Raw genomic sequence first — 15,191 nt, 5'->3', positions numbered from 1 at the left:
ATATTTTGTATATCATAATGGCTACCCTTTTGTGCATGCAACATGTGTTTTTCCTAACACAATGAACTTTATTTCAATGCACATAATCTTTTCAAGAAACAAACATGCATTCTTTTTCTTGTATGAACAAGATTCATATGCATCTTTTAAGAAAACAATCTATTTTTGTTTCAAGACATTTATCATAAAATCCATTCTTTTCATACCTGCAACTATGAACTCTTTTTCTAAAAAATAAAACTATCTTAATGACTATCGTTTCTGCGTATATAAAACATACATTTTCTTCAAGAAAGTCACTGATGATTATCTATGTGCCTATAAGCACATGTTCCCTTCAAGAAACTAAAAATAATCTTATATTCTTACAAGAGAATCTAACTCATTAGTTATTTGTATCATCCATGCAATGCATATTTATTTCACAAGAAACTTCTAAAAATAACTATTATGACAATGCATTTAAGAATATATTCCTTTTCAAGAATATTTTATTAAAAAAATCACAAATTTTATTCAAAGAAAACCTAACCACTTTTCATACTATCTCCTCAAGCACTTTACATTTCTCACGCATCTTTTCTCAAGAGAATATCTTGGCTACTTAGGAAGAATTTCATTAATTTATTCCAAGAAAATGACAAAGCTACTCAACTTTTAACACACAAGATTCACATGTAATCTTTCTAAGAGAAACTACATATTTACTTAGCTTTTATATGCAAATATCTCACACATTATTTTCCCAAGAACATAACATCATTAAAGCCCTCTATATGCATAATATATATAAACTCTCATTTTTGGAAAATAATGTAGTAAATCCTCTATATGCATACTATATATAAACTTTCCTTTTGGGAAAATAATGTAGTAATTTATCTTTTCAAAAGACAAGTAATTAAATACATATTTTTCACAACATACAATTATGTATATACATTATATATTTTTTCTAAGAAACCTATTAAAATATACCCAAATAAACATACATATATTTTTCCTTCAAAAAAGTGAGCAAGTTACTTATCTTTGCCATGGCAGACTCCTTGCCTCCATCACCTTCAACACAAAGAAATAACTTCTTTCCAATAATGTGTGAAGACTTTGAACCCTACAATCACTTCATGCATTCACCACACGTTAGACCTTTTTCTTGAAAAAGCCTTTGAATATCATATGTGTTGCTCACCTAATCCTCTGTGGGTTAGTGTGGAAGCAAAATAGACTAAGGAAGTCCAAGAGACCTTGGGATGTGGAACCCAACGGTCACACAATGTACTATAAATGTATATCACAGTCAGATGGAGAGGAACCGTCGAGTCTCTGGAGTGGGTGGATGACTTCGACCCAGGCTAGGCCTCGCTGTCAGCTATCCTCCCTGACCAAACGGAACTCAACAAAGAGAATGGAAGGGTGGCCAGGCACGATACGAGAGTGCAAAAGGGTTGGTTCACTGTCTACACCTCTGATGACCCTCACTTGCCCTTCAACAAAACTAGTGCCAGAGACCAAGTGATGTGACAGCTAAAGTGGATTGTGGAAATTTACAAGGACAAGGAGATCAACATCACAAACAAAGGCCACAGTCTAGGCGTCGACCTCACCATGCTCTATGGCTTCAACATCATCTTCAACGATGTCAATAAACCCCATGGAAGAGACACGTCGATTCTCGTGGTGGCCATCATCTTTGCCAACCCACATGTGGGCAATGATGCATTCAAGAAAATGTTTGACAAGCTCCCCGACCTCATACTTTGGCACGTCACTAATAGTCTTGACCACATCCCGCTGTATCCGTTGCTAGGATACACACATGTCGACATCAAGCTAAAATTCGATACTGAAAAATCCCCATACCTTAAGAATCCTGACAAATATTCCCTTGAGTGTAACCTCAAATCATATCTGCATGCAGTTGATCCAGGTGGCTCCAGAGACACACATAGGACAAAGAGGGCTGATGGAAGCTTGGAAATCAAAGTAATTAGAATGTTTTCGAATTAGTACTAGAGCGTAGATCTCGTTGTCTTGATCACGACAATGTGAACGATTTGTCAAACTAAGTCCGTATGCGAGAGTTAGAAGCAGTCAAAGTTCGGTTGACTTTTTGCTAACTGGGCAGGCTTAAGGAGGCCACAATTTGGATAGAACCCAGCCACCAGATTATGGCCAACCTAGGCCAGATTTCAAGCAAATTTGTGGCCCGGTTAATTTTTCTCCTTCGGCCTAAAATCCAAATCTTTCAAAGTGGCCTTATTATATATATAACGGGAGGTGGTGGGCCACCACCTCCACCACCCCACACCCTTAAACAAACTAACGTATATGCCATATGTTAATGAGGAGGCTGGCGGGGATTGAACCCGCCTGACCCACGTGGGCTAGCCCCCACTGGGCGGCCCCATGAACAAACCATGTACCATACCAATGGTACTCCATTAAATGTCATGAATTAAACCATACAACGTGCCAACAAAATAATTAATGTGCCTTTTTAAGTGCGGGAGGCATGGGGCGGGCCGCCCAATGCGGGCCTGACCCTGAAAATTGTGTCAGTTCAAACAGTAAAACAATAATTTAATAAAAATAGGGAGGGGCGGGATTTGATCCCCCGACCCCTCCTCAACCATTTTCCATCTTTACCAACATGCCAAACTGATTACATTGGAATATTCGCCTAAAGAAATGTATATAAACCCAATTTTCTCAATGCATGGGAGAGATGAAGGAACCAAGAGCGGGCACAAATTTCGAGACAGAGGAGGTAAAATATTCTTTGATGCCCAAAGATTCTCCGGGGAGGTAAAAATTATTTTTGTCAGAACATAGTCAAGTTTATAGTCATTTTTCATGGTTTTCCGCAGGGATTGCAATGGCGAGGTCAGATTCGCCTTTTGAGTTGTAGATTTATAGTCTACACATGGAGCAGAATCTTTGAGGAATCCAGGGGGAGTCTAAAAGATTCCTTAAACCCTAGATTTTCATTTTCTCAGAATCCAGAAATTTGACAGTTGATATTGCACTATTCGATGCCACAAATCTGATGGTGCATTCAAATTTTCCATTTGCTGATTCTATTTTTCAGCCACTTTTCTAAGTGGAATGCAGGTGTCAGCATTTATGTGCGAGCAACCATTTCCATGCGATTGATGATGTGAGATTTATGGCACGAACAGCTTCAGCAGTTTGACATCCGCTTCTTCAGATGGCCCCTGGATGTGGGGTATATGCAGTGTGTTCATGTACTTCTTTTTCTATGCATTGTGCTACACAGATCCCTATTGATTCTTGATGTGGGATCTTGTTTCTTACTCATTTTCATGATTCCTAGTTGATGTGATGTGGAATCATCTATGTGATGTACTTGTTGTCATGATTCATCATGTTGTGTTTTGAGATCCCTTCATTGTATGTTGATGGGATACTCATGTTGCCATCATGCATGTTTGCATTGAGATCCCTTTTATGCCATGTTGGCAGGATGCTCATGATCATCCTGCATGAGTTTGTGTCATACTGATAGGAATCCTTTTGACTAAGAGTTCCCATAGCAGAACATCTCTTGGAGCCACTCCTGCGTGAGTGAATTTTCCTTGTATGATAGCAACGTCACCTCTTATGTACATCATCACTATTGACAACACTTAATGCAGTGGCCTACACCATCTTGACACCGGGGCCCAGAGAAGTAGTCCCTCCTAGATGAACTCCGTTATCAACGGCTTATGTTTTCATGTGTTGATTCTTGTCATGTTCCTCTTCTTTACAGCATGGAGATGTATTCATTTATGTTCTTTAAAAAAAAATGCAATTTAACACGTCACGAAAGTAAAAGTTCTTGGAAGGGTCCTTTGTCACACTCGGACCTGGATCAAGTGGTATCAGAGTGGTCTTTGCGTTGATGTGAATTGCAGCGTGAACAATGGAATGTGCAGCAACAAAGGATGAAAAAGTGATGTATGAGACCATGCTCAAAATTTCCAAATGAGTGGAAATAATGTATGAAACTCTACAGAAAGAGAAAGAGGAAAAGGAGCAATTGTAGCTTCAGTTGTAAGCCATGGAAGAGACTGTGGAAGAAATGAAGTACAACAACAAAAAACTTCAAATAGAGAACGTTGAATTGAAGATGCGTCTACATGAAGAGAAAGAGTAGAAACATAGTTTTCTATGATAGCTGCAAGCTAAGGACGAGGCCTTGGAAAAGCCGCAGCGTGACCGATGTGAGGTAAAATGTAATTCTCCGAATTCATGTATGTGTCTTGATGATGATTTCTCTATTTTTGAAAATCACACCACAAGAATTGGCACCAAATTGTTGAAGAAAATGGGGTATGAAGGAAAAGGCTTGGGCATTAATGGCTAAGGCATTGTCAACCCCATCAAAGTAGAAGAATTACCTTGTTAGGCAGGAATTGGGTATGTCAGAAGGGAAGTTGGAGAATGCGCTGAGACAGTTAGAGAATCACCAACAACAGATGATGAGAAGCCATCAACAATTCTTTCCAAATTGACATGGGAGGTAAAATATGTTGATTTCCTTTCAGTCTCATCGTCACATAGTATGATTTCTATTGGAGATTTGTAGATCCCAATTACAAGGACAAACATGAGGCTCCTTACCAGGACGAGGCACGAGAAGGAAGAAAAACTTGGAATTAATAACCAATGCATAACTCAACCATTGGAGGTTGTGCGGAGACCTCAATTTGCAGGCTTGAGATACACCGAGGAAGAATGCTCGAAGGTGTCAAATTCATCAGAGACATTGTCGAAATTATCGAGGACAAAGAATGATGGGAACACATCCCCATCATCCCATGGCAGTTTCCATTGTATGGAAAGAGCTGAGGTGAGATCTCATCGATATAATAACACCAGAGACAGCAAGGGAAGGTATAACCACTCTCGACATTTGAATGTTCATTTCAATTATAATCATGTTGTTAACGATGAACGTAAAACATGGCATTGTAAAACATGTACCTTTTGTGGATTACATAACCCTACATTTTCTAAATGTTGGAAAAGAATGGCAGCACACAAAAGAATGAGGTGTGAAAGACCCTCTCAACAACAGGTAAAGAAACATGTTAAGTAGATATGGAGGAAGAAAACCTATTGTAGTCATTGCGACAAAAGTGGCCATCAAAGAGCCACTTGTTGGAGGCTCCATCCAAAGCAGTGCCTTAAAGACAAACTGTCGATGCATGAACCAAATGAAACAGTTGTTTGACAGGCAAAACCATCATAGGGTGATGACCCGTTCACCTTGATAAGTGAAAAATGGGTCCTAGATATGTTAGTGTTTCATGGTCATACTTTTGTAAATCATTTGTTGTATTTTAAAATGTAAAAGTGATGATGTGTTTTCCATCACTTGTTAAGCAACAATGATGTCTGGTCTTGTTTTGTGTTGCATGATAAATAGTGAAAGTAATGTCGTGTTTCCATCACTTGTCAAAAAAAATAGCGTTTTACCTTATTATTGTAAATCATGTGTTGCAGTGATGATGTGTTTTCCATCACTTGTTAAAGCAACAATGATATGTTGGCCTTGTTTTTGTAGCTGGTGTATTGCGTCCATCTTGTTGTAAACTTGACCACCGAGTATAAACTCGTGGCAAGTGTGGGACACTTGGTTCATTAGTTGGTCATGAGAGTCAAGCATGTAATTTGCAAAAACAATGTACTACAGGTTGCATAAGTAGCAGGTGTCGGCTCATTGCTTAAGGCTTCGAAGAACAAAGGTGAAGGAGATGGAAGCGAGGCCTTTCAGGATGCTTGTGATGTAGACAAGGTATAAAGAAGTTGCAGATTATTTTTCATGCTTTTGGAGGACCAAAAGCTCCTCAGTGGGGAGGATTGAACTAGGTGGCTCTAGAGACACACACAGGACAAAGAGGGCTAATGGAAGTGTTATCACCCCAAGAAACTCTCCTAGGTTGTATCTCAGAGATGCTTGGGAACATTACAAACTCAACATAAATGTTGGAAAATGGTGGATGAATGAAAGAAATGATGTATATTCAAGCCAGATAACCACTTCTACTATGCTTAACCCTAGACATGGGTGAACAACCCCAGACTACAAGGATTTAGACCACCAATTACTCACAGTTTAAGGAAAATATGATGATGGAGAAGACTGATCACACCAGCAGATGCATAGGACCCTGTGATGGCTGGCTGCAACCAGTTAATAGGTCTGCAAATCTATTTCTTAATGCACAGACAGGATGATAGCTCTCTGGCATTAAAACAATAGAAACCTGCATGCACATTCAATAATACTAACTATATTCTAACACAAAGGTGGGATGATAGCCTCTCTAATGCTAAACATCAAGAGCAAATGAAAAATGCATAACAGGTACAGCCTGGAACAAAGAAGAAGAAGTAGAAAGTGAGCAATTAACAACAAAAGAAGCTTATATTAGCTAAAAATGAAGACCAGATGCTGCAGGTATCACTGTAGTTACAGTCTCCAGAAGTTGAACCTTACAACAAGATAACACTCATCAACCTATTACATTCCGTCTTCTGGATATATATAGAGGTTGGTTTACCAAAACAGTTTGCTGCCCTAAGCGTGGAGGGGTCATAATTGACCACCAACGACAATTACAATCTGAAGTGGGCCTCTGCTGCACTCTGCCTACTTTAATGAACAAATCGACCTTTCTCTGGTGTTCTACAATCCTTCTCTGAAATTATGGAACATGTTCCATCATTGAAAAATGCTGTTGACTACTCGAACTCTTCATTTTCCTCTTCGGCCATGCTTTTCTTTAAATGCAGTGGTTGAAAATTGAATGTGCCAGGTACATGTAGCTGGTTATGCTCGTCCTTCTCCCTCTCGGATACACAAAATAGTCAATGGTGGGAAGACCGCATGGCAGAAGTATGAGCAGATTAGGGAGGCAACATTGGCCATTGGATGAAGTGAACGGATGGTGGAGATCGATTTGGAGTGACTATCGGAGCAAACGGAAGCGGATGAATGAGGGCCGTTGGATCACTGTCAGGTTGATTCGACGGTGATTAGGGGCTGAAGATGCGCGGCAGATAGTCGGCGGGGAGACAGTGTTATAGTGGGCGGGCGGTTTCCCCACGTTGCTTATCGAGTGTAGCGGTATTCGTATAGGGTGGGCGTGATCCAACAGATTCGCGATGCGTGGCTTCCGCAACTGGCGGGAAACCACTCTCCTCACGCATTAACCAGTAGGCAGGTCTTTCGAGCGGGGCGCGTGAAAGCCATTCAATTGCGACGGAGGAAGCGATCAACGGTGGAAAGAGGTATCAATTTAACGAGCGGGAAAGTCAGTAGAGACCAATGGATTGCGGCATATGCGATCAACGGCTCCGAATTAAAAGCGACAAGAAGGGTTATGAAGGCACGAGGTCACATTATCAGGGTTTTATGACATTTAAACACAGCACCCGGGGGCTAAGGAAATAAGGCTTTAAAGCTAAATGTGGGTGTAAAACGGTGATAACGGGGTTTTATGGAGTTATAGGGAGAATAAAGGAGGAAGGAAATGGAGGTAGCGAGGTTATAAGGGAATAACACAAATGAAGGAGAAAGAATGCAATGAACAGTTGCGAGCTCCTTTACAACCATCATCAGCATTTCCCAACTTGTTTTATCCATCAAAAGTTGAAGATCATGGCAGAGCTAACACTGGCTCCTTCTAGGGATGAGATCCTCCCTGTGAGGTCTCAAGAACTGCAGACCAATGCCTTCATACAAAATCAGCATAAAAACATTTGCCTAGTATCCATTGGGCATGGAGTCTAATTAAGTCAATGCTTGCAACCTATAAAAGAAAAGCTTACAATCATTAAGGCCTGAAAACTTAAAACTCTTAAAATTTCCCATTTGCTGGGCCACCAAATTTTTTTCTCCTGCTCTCGGCCCCTTCATCATAGAGCTACAATATAGGATTGATTTGATCATCTACCTCAAACAATTTAGGACATTTGAGCTTAAGAGGTAGATATTGATCAAATTTCATTTCCCCTCTGTGTATTTTCCTGCTTGGATGTTCTTCATGGGAGCCTGTGTACACCTGTTGAATAACCATGACTGCTGTGTACTTGTCTGTGTCTTTTTTAGTCTGCACAACTAATATGAAAGATGCACCATTGTATTCTTGTGCAGGGGACACAGAGACATTTTCTGCTCCTGTATCTTGCTCAAAACAGTCCACATCCGAGTAGGAATTCCAAGACTGTGCATCCTCTTCTTCTATTATCTGATAAGCTGCCTTTTCAATCTGTGTGGAGGCCATCTGAGTAGGTTTCAGAATATCAAGACTGAGTTGATCAGTTTCAGCCTTGAGCATTGAGCTATTTCCTGCCTCAGTGTTCAAGGGGCAACTGTGAGGGATTTTCATTTGAGCAGACAAAGGGACAAAAGATGATGGGGAGTTTTCTTCTCCCTTTTTAATCACCGGGTAGGGGATGATAGTAGGCTAGAAAGTTGGCAGATCTGCATAACCATGTGAAGATGAGTTGGCTTTGAGCACAAATTCTTGGAGGATGGTAGGACCTGCTGCTGACTGCTTCTGCTGATCAGCTTGTTGTTATGCATGCACAACAAACTGACAAGCAGTGCCTCTTGATAATGCTTTTTCATATGCAGCTCTGGTTAGGAAAGGAGCACCTTCCAAACCATGGACCTCCTCCTCTTCTTCAGGTTGCTCTTCTTCCATGACTGAATTCTACAAAAGGGTCTTGACCCCTTTATCTTCATTTGTATGTTTATTTCTTTGCAAAATCTGCAAATGCTCATTTGCTCCTCTGTATAGATTTGGAGTTGAAAAAGAAATGGAACAATGCGCTCTTGCATCTTCAAAATGTTGCTCAGCATTTAATTTGGAAACTTCAGAGGCCAAGAACTCAATCATCCTAGCTAATTCATTGATCTCAGGCTCTGAGGATGATGAGGATTCACCTCCCTGACTTCTTCTTTTAGCATCACCTTCAAGTCTTTCTGCAGCCAAAATGTTCGATTCTACTTCAAAGGCTGCATTTTGCATATCAGCCAAAGAAGCACATCTCCTTTCTCTTAACAGTAGGCAAAACTGAGAATCGAAGGCATTAGCATAAGTGATCATGGCAGAAGTAGGGGTGGCTCTTACTTCAGCTGGCATTCTGTTGTACATATGATTGAATCTGATGTTAAATTCGGACAGCAGCTCACCATTTTCTCTCTACAAGTTCCCGAATTCAGAATGATAAAAGAGCAGATCTTTATTGTTTCCCCAGTGCTTTAAAAACACATCATCTAAGGCCTCAATGTCTACAATAGACCTAGGGGGTAAATTTCTAAACCATTTGCTAGCTTCCCCATCTAGGATTTGAACAAAAACCCTCATCTAGATATCCTCTTCATTGATATCCAGTTTATCAGCATAGCTATAAAAGGCCTCTAAATGCTCTTCAGCTGTTACTCCTTCTGCACCAGTAAACTTAGGCATAAATTCTTGATAATCTCCAGCAGGCATGGCATTTAAGGGAACAAGAAAGACCAGAGGTCCATACCTAGCAGCAACTATTCTTTCTATCTTTATGGGAGCTTGCTGACCTGCCATGGCTAGGGTATACGAAAGGACACCGGTGGACTGAGTGGAATGAATCAATGAAAAGAATGACAGAAACAGAGGAATACGAAGGACAACATGGAAAGCTTCTTTCTTTGAACTAGAATCTGAAAGGGAAATGAATAACAAGGAGCTATATGAATCTCTGAAGGTATTTCTACACTAGCAAAGATACATAAAAATTCCAAGGTTTACCTGATCCTGATGCTCCTTTCTACAAAATTTTTCTTCTACTTAACGGTCTTCTTAGGATCAGGCACTGGTTCAGCTGATAGTTTCTAAGGATTTCTGCGAGCATGCCTCACCAGCTGTGCCAAAACTTCAATGTGGAGTCGCCAAAGGATGGTCTTCCACCAGTGGAGTCACCAGATAGATGATTACAACCAGAAACTGTGTTCAAACCTTGTCTATCATCAAAGCTTGAAGTTGTGTCGTTCTCCCAGGGAAGCTGAGCTTCGATTCTCCTCTCTCCAGCAACGGCGCCAATTAATGTTATCACCCCAAGAAACTCTCCTAGGTTGTATCTCAGAGATGCTCGGGAACATTACAAACTCAACATAAATGTTGGAAAATGGTGGATGAATGAAAGAAATGCTATATATTCAAGCTAGATAACCACTTCTACTATGCTTAACCCTAGACATGGGTGAACACCCCTAGACTACAAGACTTTAGACCACCAATTACTCATAGTTTAAGGAAAATGTGATGATGGAGAAGACTGATCACACCGCAGATGCACAGGACCCTATGATGGCTGGCTGCAACCAGTTAATAGCTCTGTAAATCTATTTCTTAATGCATAGACAGGATGACAGCTCTCTGGCATTAAAATAATAGAAACCTGCATGCACATTCAATAATACTAACTAGATTCTAACACAGAGGTGGGATCACAGCCCCTCTAATGCTAAACATCAAGAGTAAATGAAAAATGCATAACAGGCACAGCCTAGAACAAGGAAGAAGAAGTGGAAAGTGAGAAATTAACAGCAAAAGAAGCTTGTACTAGCTAAAAATGAAGACCAGACGCTGCAGGTATCACAGTAGTTACAGTCTCCAGAAGTTGAACCTTACAACAAGATAACACTAATCAACCTATTACGTTCTATCTTCTGGATATATAGAGGTTGGTTTACAAAAACAGTCTGCTGCCCTAAGCACGGAGGGGTCATAATTGACCACCAACAACAATTACAATCTGAAATGGGCCTCTGCTGCACTCTGCCTGCTTTAATGAACAAATCTACCTTTCTCTGGTGTTCTGCAGTCCTTCTCTGAAATCATGGAACATGCTCCATCACTGATAAATGTTGTTGACTGCTTGAACTCTGCATTTTCCTCTTCGTCCATGCTTTTCTTTAAATGCAGTGGTTGAAAATTGAATGTGTCAAGTACAGGTAGTTGGTTATGCTCATCCTTCTCCCTCTCGGGTACATAGAACAGTCAATGGCGGGAAGACCGCATGGCGGAAGCATGAGCAGATCAGGGAGGCAATATTGGCCGTTGGATGAAGTGAACGGATGGCAGAGATCGATTTGGAGTGACTATCGGAGCAAACGGGAGCGGATGAATGAGGGCCATCGGATCACCGTCGGGCAGATCTGATGGTGATCGGGGGCTGAAGATGCGCGACAGATAGTCGGCGGGGAGACAGTGGTATAGCGGGCGGGCGGTTTCCCCGCACCGCTTATCGGGTGCAGCGGTATTCGTACAAGGTGGACACGATCCAACAGATTCGTGACATGTGGCTTCCGCAACTGGCAGGAAACCACTCTCCCCACGCATTAATGAGCGGGCAGGTTTTTCGAACGGGGTGCGCGAAAGCCGTTCGATTGCGACGGAGGAAGCGATCAACGGTGGAAAGAGGTATCAGTTTAACACACAGGAAAGTCTACGGAGACTGTTGGATTGTGGCAGATGCGATCAACAGCTTGGAATTAAAAGCGACAAGAAGGGTTATGAAGGCATGGGGTCACATTATCAGGGTTTTATGACATTTAAACCCAGCACTTAGGGGCTAAGGAAATAAGGCTTTAAAGCTAAATGTGGGTGTAAAACGGTGATAACGGGGTTTTATGGAGTTATAGGGAGAATAAAGGAGGAAGGAAATGGAGGTAGCGGGGTTATAAGGGAATAACACAAATGAAGGAGAAAGAATACAATGAACAGCTGCGAGCTCCTTTGCAACCATCATCAGCATTTCTCAACCTGTTTTATCCATCAAAAGTTGAAGATCATGGCAAAGCTAATAGGAAGCTTGAAAATCAAAGTAATCAGAATGTTTTCTAACCAAGAACAAAGCATAGATCTCATCGTCCTGATCGCGGCAGTGGGAACGGTTTGTCAAACCGAGTCTGTATGCGATAGTTAGAAGCAGTCAAAGTTCGGTTGATTTTTTGCTGACTCGGTAGGCTTAAGGAGGCCATAATTTGGATAGAACCCAGCCACCGGATTCCAGCCAACCTAGGCTAGATTCCAAGAGAATTTGTGGCCCAATTAATTTGTCTCCTTTGGCCTAAAATCTGAATTTTTCAAAGTGGCCTTATTATATTTTATATATATATATATATATATATATAACGGGAGGTGGTGGGCCACCACCCCCACCACCCCACACCCTTAAATAAACTAACATATATGCCATACGTTAATGAGGAGGTCGGCTAGGATTGAACCCACCTGACCCACATGGGTCGGCCCCCACCGGGCAGCCCCATGAACAAACCACATACCATACCAATGTAATCCATTAAATGTCGTGAATTAAACCATACAACATGCCAAAAAAATAATTAATGTGCCTTTTTAAATGCGAGAGGCATGGGGCGGGCCGCCCAATGCGGGCCTGATCCCGAAAATTGTGTCAGTTCAAACATTAAAACAATAATTTAATAAAAATAGGAGGGGCAAGATTTGATCCCCCGACCCCTCCTCAACCATTTTCCATCTTTACCAGCATGCCAAACTGATTACATTCGAATATCTGCCCGAAGAAATGTATATAAACCTAGTTTTCTTAGTGCATGGGAGAGATGGAGGAACCAGGAGCGGGCATAGATTTCGAGACAGAGGCAGAATATTCTTTGATGCCCAAAGATTCTCTGGGGAGGTAAAAATTATTTTTTTCAGAACATAGTCAAGTTTATAGTCATTTTTCATGGTTTTTCGCAGGGATTGCAATGGTGAGGTTAGATTTTCCTTTTGAGTTACAAAAGATTCCTTAAGCCCCAAATTTTCATTTTCTCAGAATCCAGAAATTTGATAGTCGATCTTGCACTATTTGATGCCACAAATCTGATGGTGAGTTCAAATTTTCCATTTGCTCATTCTATTTTTTAGCCACTTTTCTAAGTGAATGTAGGTGTCAGCATTTATGTGTGAGCAACCATTTCCATTTGATTGATGTCGTGAGATTGATGGCACGAACCACTTCAACAGTTTGACATCCGCTTCTTCAGATGGCCCCTGGATGTGAGGTATATGCAGTGTGTTCATGTACTTCTTTTGCTATGCATTGGGCTGCATAGATCCCTGGTGATGCTTGATGTGGGATCTTGTTTCTTACTCGTTTTCATGATTCCTAGTTGATGTGATGCGAAATCAGATGTACTTGTTGTCATGATTCGTCATGTTGTGTTTTGAGATCCCTTTGTTGTATGTTGATGGGATACTCATGTTTTCCTCATGCATGTTTGCATTGAGATCCATTTTATGCCATGTTGGCAGGATGCTCATGATCATCATGCATGAGTTTGTTTCATACTAATAGGAATCCTTTTGACTAAGAGTTCCTGTAGTGGAACATCCCTTGGAGCCACTCCTGCGTGAGTGCATTTTCCTTGTATGATAGCGACATCACCTTTTATGTACATCATCACTATTGACAACACTTAATGCAACAGCCTACACCATCTTGACACTAGGGCCCGGAGACATAGTCCCTTATGGACGAACTATGTTATCAAAGACTTATGTTTTCATGTGTTGATTCTTGTCGTGTTCCTCTTCTTTAAAACATGAAGATGTATTCATTTATGTTCTTTTAAAAAAAATGCAATTTAACACATCATGAAAGTAAAAGGTCTTGGAAGGGTCCTTTGTCACACCCAGACCTGGATCAGCAGTGGTCGACATAAGAGGTAAAAATGATCTATTCAAGCTGGAGTTGGATCGAGATATTACGCTTGTTAATAAGACCATATATTGGTTGAAGGGTGAGTATTTGGCTCCTGATTCTTGGTGGGTTTTGAAGAATAAAGATGTGGTTTAGGGGAACGATGGGCATTGGACCTTGTTCAAGATGGGTGCCAAATATTTTCCACTGCCTGATCACGATTAATATCCAATCATGATATTCATTAATGTCAAATGATAATTAACAAAGGAAGTTTTCTTTCATGGCACAATTTCGTTGTCTATAATTTTAATAGCTCTAATTTCCTATTGTGTAGCTTCTCACCTTTCTCTAACTGTGATGTAATTCTCATTTCTGTTTGATATGTCGTTATTTTCTGTAAAAAAACTACAAGGTGGCATGACAGTATATTTTGAATTATTTTGGATGTTGGTGACTTTGTCATCGCCAACTCACTCAATTCACTTCATTTGCATTCCAAAAATAGTTAAGCATGTTTATTTTAGGGTTTATAATATTTATGTTAGGGTTTACATGCATTGGGTTTATAATATTGATCCCTTCAACCATGGTCAAGCATTGTCCAATGTCGCATTGTGATAAGTATTATGTCAATATGAAAATCAACCATGGCCAAAGATGGTCATGCATGTCTATTAAAGGGTTTATAATATATATCTTGGGGTTTATATATCTTGGGCTTTTATTATTCAATTGGGTACAATATTATTCCCTTTGGTTTAATATTTTTCCCTTGGGTTGATACTGCATTGGGTTTTAGTATTAATTCCTTGGGGTTTATATACATTGGGGCTTATATTATTCCTTTGGGTTTAATATTTCTCCCTTTCATTTATAATCCCTTGGATTTTTAGTATTAATACCTTAGGTATATTATTCCCTTTGGTTTATAATATCAATCATGGTTAACCATGATCAATAATGGTCAACGAAGGCCAGTCATGGTTGACCATGATGAACCATTGTGGACCATCGTCAACTATGCTTTATATAATCAATCATGGTCAACCAAGGTCACTCATGGTTAACCATAGTCCATTGTCATGTTGTGACAAAGATTGTCTCAATATGAAAATCAACCATGGTCAATGAAGGTTAAATGTTGCATTGTGAAAAAAATTACCTTGATATGAAAATAAATCATTATCAAGCATGGTCAACCATGCTCCGACATTGCATTGTGCGAAGGATTGTGTCAATATGGAAATCATTCATCGTTAACCATGCTTATTTTAGGGTTTCTAATATTTATGTTGGGGTTTACATACCTTAGGTTTATAATATTAATCTCTTTAAACATGATCGAGTATAGTCGAGCATGGTCCAACATCGCATTGTGACAAAGATTGTATCAATATGAAAAACATCCATGGCCAAACATGGATAAGCATGTTTATTTGAGGGTTTATAATATTTAT

At 40.3% G+C, this 15,191-nt stretch overlaps 1 pseudogene; it reads left to right on the top strand.

The window, feature by feature from the left end:
- Window positions 1–1,287: 1,287 nt before the first annotated feature.
- On the top strand, window positions 1,288–13,956 carry LOC149162454 (phospholipase A1-II 7 pseudogene; annotated as a pseudogene).
- Window positions 13,957–15,191: the final 1,235 nt, after the last annotated feature.

This window comes from Pinus tabuliformis, chromosome 5_2 (genome assembly GCF_031772625.1).
Source record: "Pinus tabuliformis cultivar Carrire ecotype Pingquan chromosome 5_2, CPIR1, whole genome shotgun sequence".
NCBI classification, from domain to species: Eukaryota; Viridiplantae; Streptophyta; class Pinopsida; order Pinales; family Pinaceae; genus Pinus; species Pinus tabuliformis.
This window is presented reverse-complemented; position numbering and strand designations above follow the sequence as displayed.